Source organism: Lycium ferocissimum, chromosome 8 (assembly GCF_029784015.1).
Source record: "Lycium ferocissimum isolate CSIRO_LF1 chromosome 8, AGI_CSIRO_Lferr_CH_V1, whole genome shotgun sequence".
NCBI classification, from domain to species: domain Eukaryota; kingdom Viridiplantae; phylum Streptophyta; class Magnoliopsida; order Solanales; family Solanaceae; genus Lycium; species Lycium ferocissimum.
In genome coordinates, this window is record NC_081349.1 from 10,130,219 (window position 1) to 10,138,749 (window position 8,531).

The window sequence follows — 8,531 nt, forward strand, 5'->3', positions numbered from 1 at the left end:
AATGATATATCCCGGCCCCTTTACAACCGACATGTTATACACAGACTCGTCCGCAAAGTCTCTAACATAACCCAAGATACCATATCACACATATGCTCGACTTAAGAAGACTGAAGAAATGGAGCTCGCCAATCCCGCCGGAGCATCTTCTACTAATACCCTCACCAACCGTATTTAATTCGCGAGGTACGAAACGCAAATTCGAATTAGGTGCGTGGGTCAAGATTTAATACGTACCGAGCATGTAAAGTATGAAGTACGTAAACATAGGATCGTAATCGAAATAGGAATTACCGAAATAAGTATAATAATCGTAAAATCATGGACTTTGCCTGAAAACATATATCATACATGTCAATATCATAAAATCATCATGTATACATATAACGTGTCCCTGCCTCTGTGAGGGACTCGGTAAATAAAATATATACGCATATCATCGTCATCATGTCATCATATATATATATATATACCGTACCTCACTCTAGTGAGGGACCTCGTCGAATAAATAGACCCTCCTCTATGAGGGACTCGGTAGGGATCTGCCTCGGCGCCATCATATCATCATCATATATATACCGTACCCGGCCCTCTAGCGAGGTACTTATGAACAATGCAGCGGAATGTGCACGAATATGTACCCCAAATGACTCGCCGAAAGACATATTGAGCTTGCACGAGCGAGTAGTGAGAAACCATATGCATATAAATCATCATTACGTATCAAGTGGATCGTTAAGTAAGTACGCCGACGCCGAGAGTCAAAACGGAAATCATGCTAAGTTCTTTTCAATAATAAGTCGTTAGACTATACAAAGGAAAATCGGGACCACTTGGACATGCATCAAACCAATCCGGGCCCGCCCATGAAAGTCAAAGTCATTATACGTTATAGAATCACTTACGAGCACATCAAGGCCATCCGGTTCTGTCTATGAAAGTTACGGACATTTTTAGACATAGGATTCTTTAGGAACAAAACAGTTTACACAACATTTTAAGTCCAATCATATCAAAGACATAAAAATCATAGCTTGACCATATTAAGGATGCCAACATTAAGAGGTGGATATGAATCGCAAACATGCTCAAATCAGCAAGAGTAGTTACCCCAGAATCGTGTCATAGCCTACTTACAACTAAGACATGCCAAAAGAAGGAAATGTTAGGCTTTACATACCTCGGGCCGCTTCCTAAGCTAATCCAAACTTAAGTCTCGGCTTCAAAAATCTACAACAACGTCATTAGATACTAGCATTAGTCATAAAGATCGAAGAATTCAATTCCAAGCCATCACTTTATCTACAAAAATTTGAGGGCAAAGATTTTCCCCTGTAAATTCAACAACCCCGAGAATTCAACTCGGCCGAATCTCCAACAACAATACCAACAACCATATAAACAACATCAATAATTAATTCAAGACACATTCTAACATTAGTAACCTTCATCCACATAATTCGACAACATTCCATTTATATTCAATTTAACTACATATAGTCAAACCAACATCAACGCTTACAAGTTCAAGTACTAATCCGAGATCATTCAAACGAGATTCAAGAACATTTCAAACAATCTGCACAATATTCAAATCAATCCAACCAATGTACCACCTAACCCGAAACCTCCCAACTTCAATAAGAACAACAACAACACATTTCTTTCTTTCAAATTCATCAAATACACCAACAATCCACACTATATTAACATTATCTTCATAAATACAAGAAACTATATTTAATTCACATTAGCTTCCAAATTAGCCACACACGATTTTATCTTCAACTTAATTCATTAAACCTTTATTTTCATCATAGAATCCACAACACAACAACCAAAAATACTAAATAAAATTTAATTCATTCTGTTCAAAACAGCCATACTCACGGCTCAACATCAACATACAAAGTTTCATGAATTTCACCATTTCTACACACTATTCCTTCCGTTCTAATATCAAAACTCCAATAAACTTGTTAACAATGAAAAGAAGACCTAATCTTACCTCCTGTGTAGCCACCACGTCCACCCTTCTTCTTGGTTTATTTTTAGCATCAAATTGAAGGCAACGCGACGTCGACACTTTTCTCTTCATGGGCTTCGAATTCTCCAATTTTGGTCAAAATTAGTTTTTCTATCTAAGCTCTCCTCTCTTTTCTCCAGAATTTTAGGGTGTTTTAGTATGAAAAATGAGGAGAAAAGTCTTCTATTTCATTTTAAAAAGGTGTGGGTAATGGGCCCGACCCGGATGGACTTAATTAATCATCCACACTACTTCTCGCCTTAAAACATCCATATCTCCTTATCCCGACAAGTCATGTGAACGCCGACCTATGGTTTTTTTCTACTTCAATTATCTACAACTTTCATTTTGGGAGTTTTTCCAAATTCCAAACTCATAATACCGTTTTGGCCTGAAACAAGTTGGATCACCCGAAGACGTTTTCTTAAATCGCCCTTTGGAGGGCTTACACTCATTTTTTAGCTTATGGGTCCTTCTTAGGACTTGCTCCAACTTCACATGTACCACCCATATATCTCTTCATATGTCCTTTATAAAATCTCGACATGTGGGTCCCACTTAACACCCTAACGTTTGGCCTTTTCATGAAATTTTTATTTCAACTTCTAGCCCTAATTTCCCCTTAATATTCCCATACCAATAAAATCATAAGCAACTCATGCCTTAAAACAAAGTCGGAAATAGCCTTGTCCTTAACTTTCCAATAGCTTAGCTTAATATCCCAATGTACAAAATACGGGATATAACATCCTTCCGCTTTTAGAACATTCGTCCTCGAATATTCAACTGCCACTCGGTCTTATAAGGATCTCGGGTTCCCTTTATTACTATAACATGGTCGTTTCATCTACCAATCCTATTTCTTTTCAGTCGCTAATAATTCTTCTCAAGTCATCTCCTTCCTGTTATTATTCCGCCACAATACCTTAGCAAAAGCCACGTCTTTAGTACGCAACCTTCTTACCTTACGAATAATGTAATAAAGTCCAATACATCTCGGGTTAAACTTGTCCTTCTTGTCGGATCTCATTACACCTTTCATGGGTGATATCTTCAAATATACCCACTCGCCAATCTGGAGTTCTAAGTGTCGACGTCGATTATCGGCATATGATTTCTATCGACCTTGAGCTGTTAATAATCTCTCCCGAACAAGCTCTACTCTATCGATGGCTTGCTGAATCATATCTGGGCCGGTTAACTTAATTTTTCTCGGCATCAAACTAACCCGTAGTGATCCGTACTTTTACCGAGCCTCATGTATTTCTCCTCGACTCCTTTAAAAGACTTTAATTGTCGCTCTACCTTTTGCTATTAGTCTCTATCTCCGAAGTTGGTTATCAAGTAGCGAGGAAGTTCCCTCATATAATAACTTTACCTAGTCGCTCCCGACTTTAACTATCACCAGCTGGTATGATTCTGAAAGAATTGGCATATAAATTCACTCTCTTCCATCAGCCAACTAGTTCTGATCATCTTGCTTAAATCGTTTTACAATCTCCCTTTACTCAACTTGTAACACTCTAGGCACTATCTCGTGTCGTTTCTCTATCTTTAATTCAAACCTTTCTATTGTCTCTTTACTCAGATCTGGCTCTCAACTTTCCGGTCACACATTATGTTGCAATCTTTACGCGAATATACAAAGGTGCTCAAATTAACCCAAAATACGTTAGCGTGGCTTTACTAATCCTCATGTTTTACTTTGTCTTCGTGAGTTACTCGTTTCCATTCCCTTGTCGTACTTTCTCTTCTTTCTTTCTTCCTTTTTTTTTTCATCCACTTTCCAATGTCATATTATTCACGGCCTTTACAAATGATTCCCAGCACTAGCTCGATTACCATCCTAACATTTACCCCTCTCATTGCTGGCTTAGATCTTATTACCTTGTCTCCGCAAGGAGTCTTACCTGTTGCCGAAGCATCCGTATCAAATATATTGTCCTGTCGATTGTCTTCATCTTTCACTTGCATCTCTCGCACTCGCTTCCCCCCTTTAGGGGTGTACTTATACCATTATCCGATTATACTTTGTTCTATGTCCGCATTTTTCAATCTCAATTAGGCAGCACCTTTATTCCGACATTCGGATCCTCTTGTCATTCATCTACTCGCTTCGTTTCCTTTCCCAATGTCATTGTGTTTGAACTTTCCAAGCTTAACCTGTAGTGAAACCAGCCTCCGCTTGCCTTGTAACATTTGCGCCATTTATATTTCTTTTCACTTGAACTTCGTTGCCCTGTCCGATTAGTGCCTTCCAAACACCGCCACGTTGGTTGCCGGAATACACATATCCGCTGATTTAGCCACGTGCGGAATAGCATAGACATACGTACACATATATCTACTACCATCTCACTTACAAAATATTTCCAATCACCATTCAAACTCACCCGAATTCCAGAGCTGTGATGCACCTTCTTTCTCTATACCGGTCTAATCCGCCCCGTTCTACGCGACCTCTTAAGGTTTCTGCCCACTCCGCAGACTCTAATGTTCCTTAGATTAATCTAGCTTCTCATTTACGTCCGAATTTGTAAGACTTTCGTAAAACTTCCTGTGGGGTCACCCATCCTAAAATTGCTCTCTCGCTCAAAGACGCTTAACTTTGGAACTCCGATGAGATACGATGCTTTAATGCCGATATGATCGCGTCCACCTTATCGCATGACCTTCAAAGACATAATCTCGGGGTAAGTCAAGCCTTTTTTTGCGTATTTCAACACGCTCTCCTAACACAATTACTATTTTAGCCCTCCTTTGTTCCTCAGTATTCGCTTTTCACCTGTGGATATGACTACTTTCCGTCCCAGATTTCCAGATTCCCTAAGGTGATGAACACACCTTAATCGCCGTTACTTACAAATACTTGGTTACGGCCTTTGGATTTCTACTCTCATTTTACCTCGTTACCCATCCTTTTTATAACTTGGTCTTCCGCAGTTCCATCACTTTTAGTACTCATATCCTCGGCTACACATGTCACGACCTATTGCTACACTGTTATCTTGCTTTCTTCCTATTTCCTTCTTCTGACTACTCTTTCTTTTCTTACAGAACTTGATAAGCCTTCCTTATTTGTTTTATAGCTCGCTTTTCCGTTTCACACTTGCCTTTATGTTCTAGCTACATAGATCACATCATAGCTTTGGCCACCTTCTCACACGGCTTTACTTATTTTCATAACAATCCTCATTATGTTCACGTCATGTCTTATTCGAATCAATCCTATAATGTAACACTTCTTAACCCTTTACCCGTTCTGATCAACCTTATCAATACATTTATAAACATCACAATTCTTTTCCTCTGTACCCTTGTCTTAATCATACTTATTACTTCTTTTAATTATAAGCTCGTCATAATTCATCCCTGCTTATCAATTCAATCGATACCTTAAATAACTCTCTATCAAGGTTTGCCCGCCTTTTCTAAATCGTCTCTTAGTATCACAAGCCCTTTCCAATTTCTTTTATCATATCAATATCGACCTTCTAATTATTCTTATCCTCAATTTAGCAATTAACTTCTTTCTCGATGTCAGCCGTACTCGTAGCTTAGCCAGATCTCATCATTACTATCGGCACGACCTTTCAAGTCGTATTACAAACCTATATCTCATTCTCTTTTTATTTCTGGGAAAATTTCGCAGTTTCCTCTATATTTCTTACTATCTCGTAACTCGCACGCAGAAATACCAACAATGCCTCACAAAACAACATATACATGTACATATCATATCATATCACGGCCACACAGGGCTCCCATTACTAATAACAGTACGAAGACGATAAACTTACCTCGTATGTCCAACTCGAACTGCACCTGTTACACTTTCTTGTTTACTTTCCCTTTTAACCTTCAACTTGTATTTCAATCGTACTTCAGTATCTTACCCGACATACATCTTTCATACCTTTGCTTACCTGCGTGCTTTGTAACTTCCATTATCGCTCGTCACTTTCTTCTCGTCGATGTCATTCTTCTCCGCATCGGCAATCAAAGATTAGTGTCGGGAATCTCATTTCCTATGACTTGGCTCTATGGCACGATCTAAGAAGTGAAAGAAGAGTAACCACCCTAGATGCCCCGTAGCCTCCTGTTTATAAATGTGGCGCGCTTCACACCATAAACAGGACTCTACTGGACACGACTTTGCAGACAACCCCTAGGACGAACTGCTCTGATACCAATTTGTCACACCCTAACCTGATAGGGCATGATGGGCACCCGACCCTTACTTAGGGCCGAGCGAACCCGCTGACTTTCATGATACTCATAATCATACTGGGCCCGTAAATCATGACAGAGGCACATAATGAAAGCTTTTCAGAAAACAAACATGCTTTTCATCTTTCTCAAGTCAAATACAATCCTGTAATCGTATGAAAACTGTAATATAATGCATAATGATATATCGGCTTACAGAGCCGCTTACAAAACTGACATGTTATACACAGGACTCTATCTGCAAAGTCTCTAACATAACCCAAGATACCATATCACACATATGCTCGACTCGGGCAAAGACTCCTAGAAGAAATGGAGTCGCCAATCCGCCGGAGCATCTTCTACTAATACCCTCACCATCCGTATGTACCGCGAGGCATGAAACGCAGCCCACGAAGAAAGGGGTCGCACGGAATATGTACTGAGCATGTAAAGCATGAAGTACGGTAAACAGGATCGTAATCGAAATAGGAATTACCGAAATAAGTATAATAATCAGAAAATCATAGGACTTGCCTTTGAAAACATATATCATGCATGTCAATATCATAAAATCATCATGTATACATATAACGTGTCCCGGCCCTCTCGTGAGGGACTCGGTAAATAAAATCATCATATGCATGCCATCATATATATATATATATATATATATATATATACCGTACCCGGCCCTCTAGCGAGGACTCGGTGAAGAATCACATACATACCGTACCCGGCCCTCTAGTGAGGGACTCGGTGAAGTAATCACACATATATACCGTCCCGCCCTCTAATGAGGGACTCGATAAAGGGGATCCGCCCCGGCGCCATCATATCATCATATATATATACGTACCCGGCCCTCTAGTGAGGGACTCGATGAACAATGCAAGGAATGTGCACGAATACGTACCCGGCCCGGACTCGGTGAAAGACATATTAAGCTTGCGCGAAAGGCAGTAGTGAGAAACCATATGCATATAAATCATCATTACAGACTCAGTGGATCAGTAAGTAGTCGACGCTCGAGAGTCAAAACGGAAATCATGCTAAGTTCTTTCAATAATAAGTCGTTAGGACTATACAAAGGAAAATCCCGGGGACCACGGATATGCATCAAACCAATCCGGGCCCGCCCATGAAAGTCAAAGTCATTATACGTTATAGAATCACTTACGAGCACATCAAGGCCATCCGGTTCTGTCTATGAAAGTTACGGACATTTTTAGACATAGGATTCTTTAGGAACAAAACCGTTTACACAACATTTTAAGTCCAATCATATCATAGACATAAAAACCATAGCTTGACCATATTAAGGATGCCAACATTAAGAGGTGGATATGAATCGCAAACATGCTCAAATCATAAGAGTAGAGTTACCCCGAGAATCGTGTCATAGCCTACTTACAACTAAGACATGCCAAAAGAAGGAAAGGTTAGGCTTTACATACCTCGTCCGCTTCCTAAGCTAATCCAAACTTAAGTCTCGGCTTCTCAAAATCTACAACAACGTCATTAGATACTAGCATTAGTCATAAGCATCGAAGAATTCAATTCCAAGCCATCACTTTATCTACAAAAATTTGGGCAGCATTTCCCCTGTAAATTCAACAACCCCGAGAATTCAACTCGGCCGAATCTCCAACAACAATACCAACAACCATATAAACAACATCAATAATTAATTCAAGACGCATTCTAACATTAGTAACCTTCATCCACATAATTCGACAACATTCCATTTATATTCAATTCAACTACATATATTCAAACCAACATCAACGCTTACAAGTTCAAGTACTAATCCGAGATCATTCAAACGAGATTCAAGAACATTTCAAACAATCTGCACAATATTCAAATCAATCCAACCAATGTACCACCTAACCCGAAACCTCCCAACTTCAATAAGAACAACAACAACACATTTCTTTCTTTCAAATTCATCAAATACACCAACAATCCACACTTTAGCAACATTATCTTCATAAATACAAGAAACTATATTTAATTCACATTAGCTTCCAAAAGCAATGCCCACACACGATTTTATCTTCAACTTAATTCATTAAACCTTTATTTACATCATAGAATTCACAACACAACAACCAAAAATACTAAATAAAATTTAATTCATTCCTTGTCACAAAACAGCCCATACTCACGGCTCAACATCAACATACAAAGTTTCATGAATTTCATCCATTTCTACACACTATTCCCTTCGTTCTAATCCGTTAAAACTCTGAATAAACTTGTTAACAATGAAAAGGAACCTTAATCTTACCTT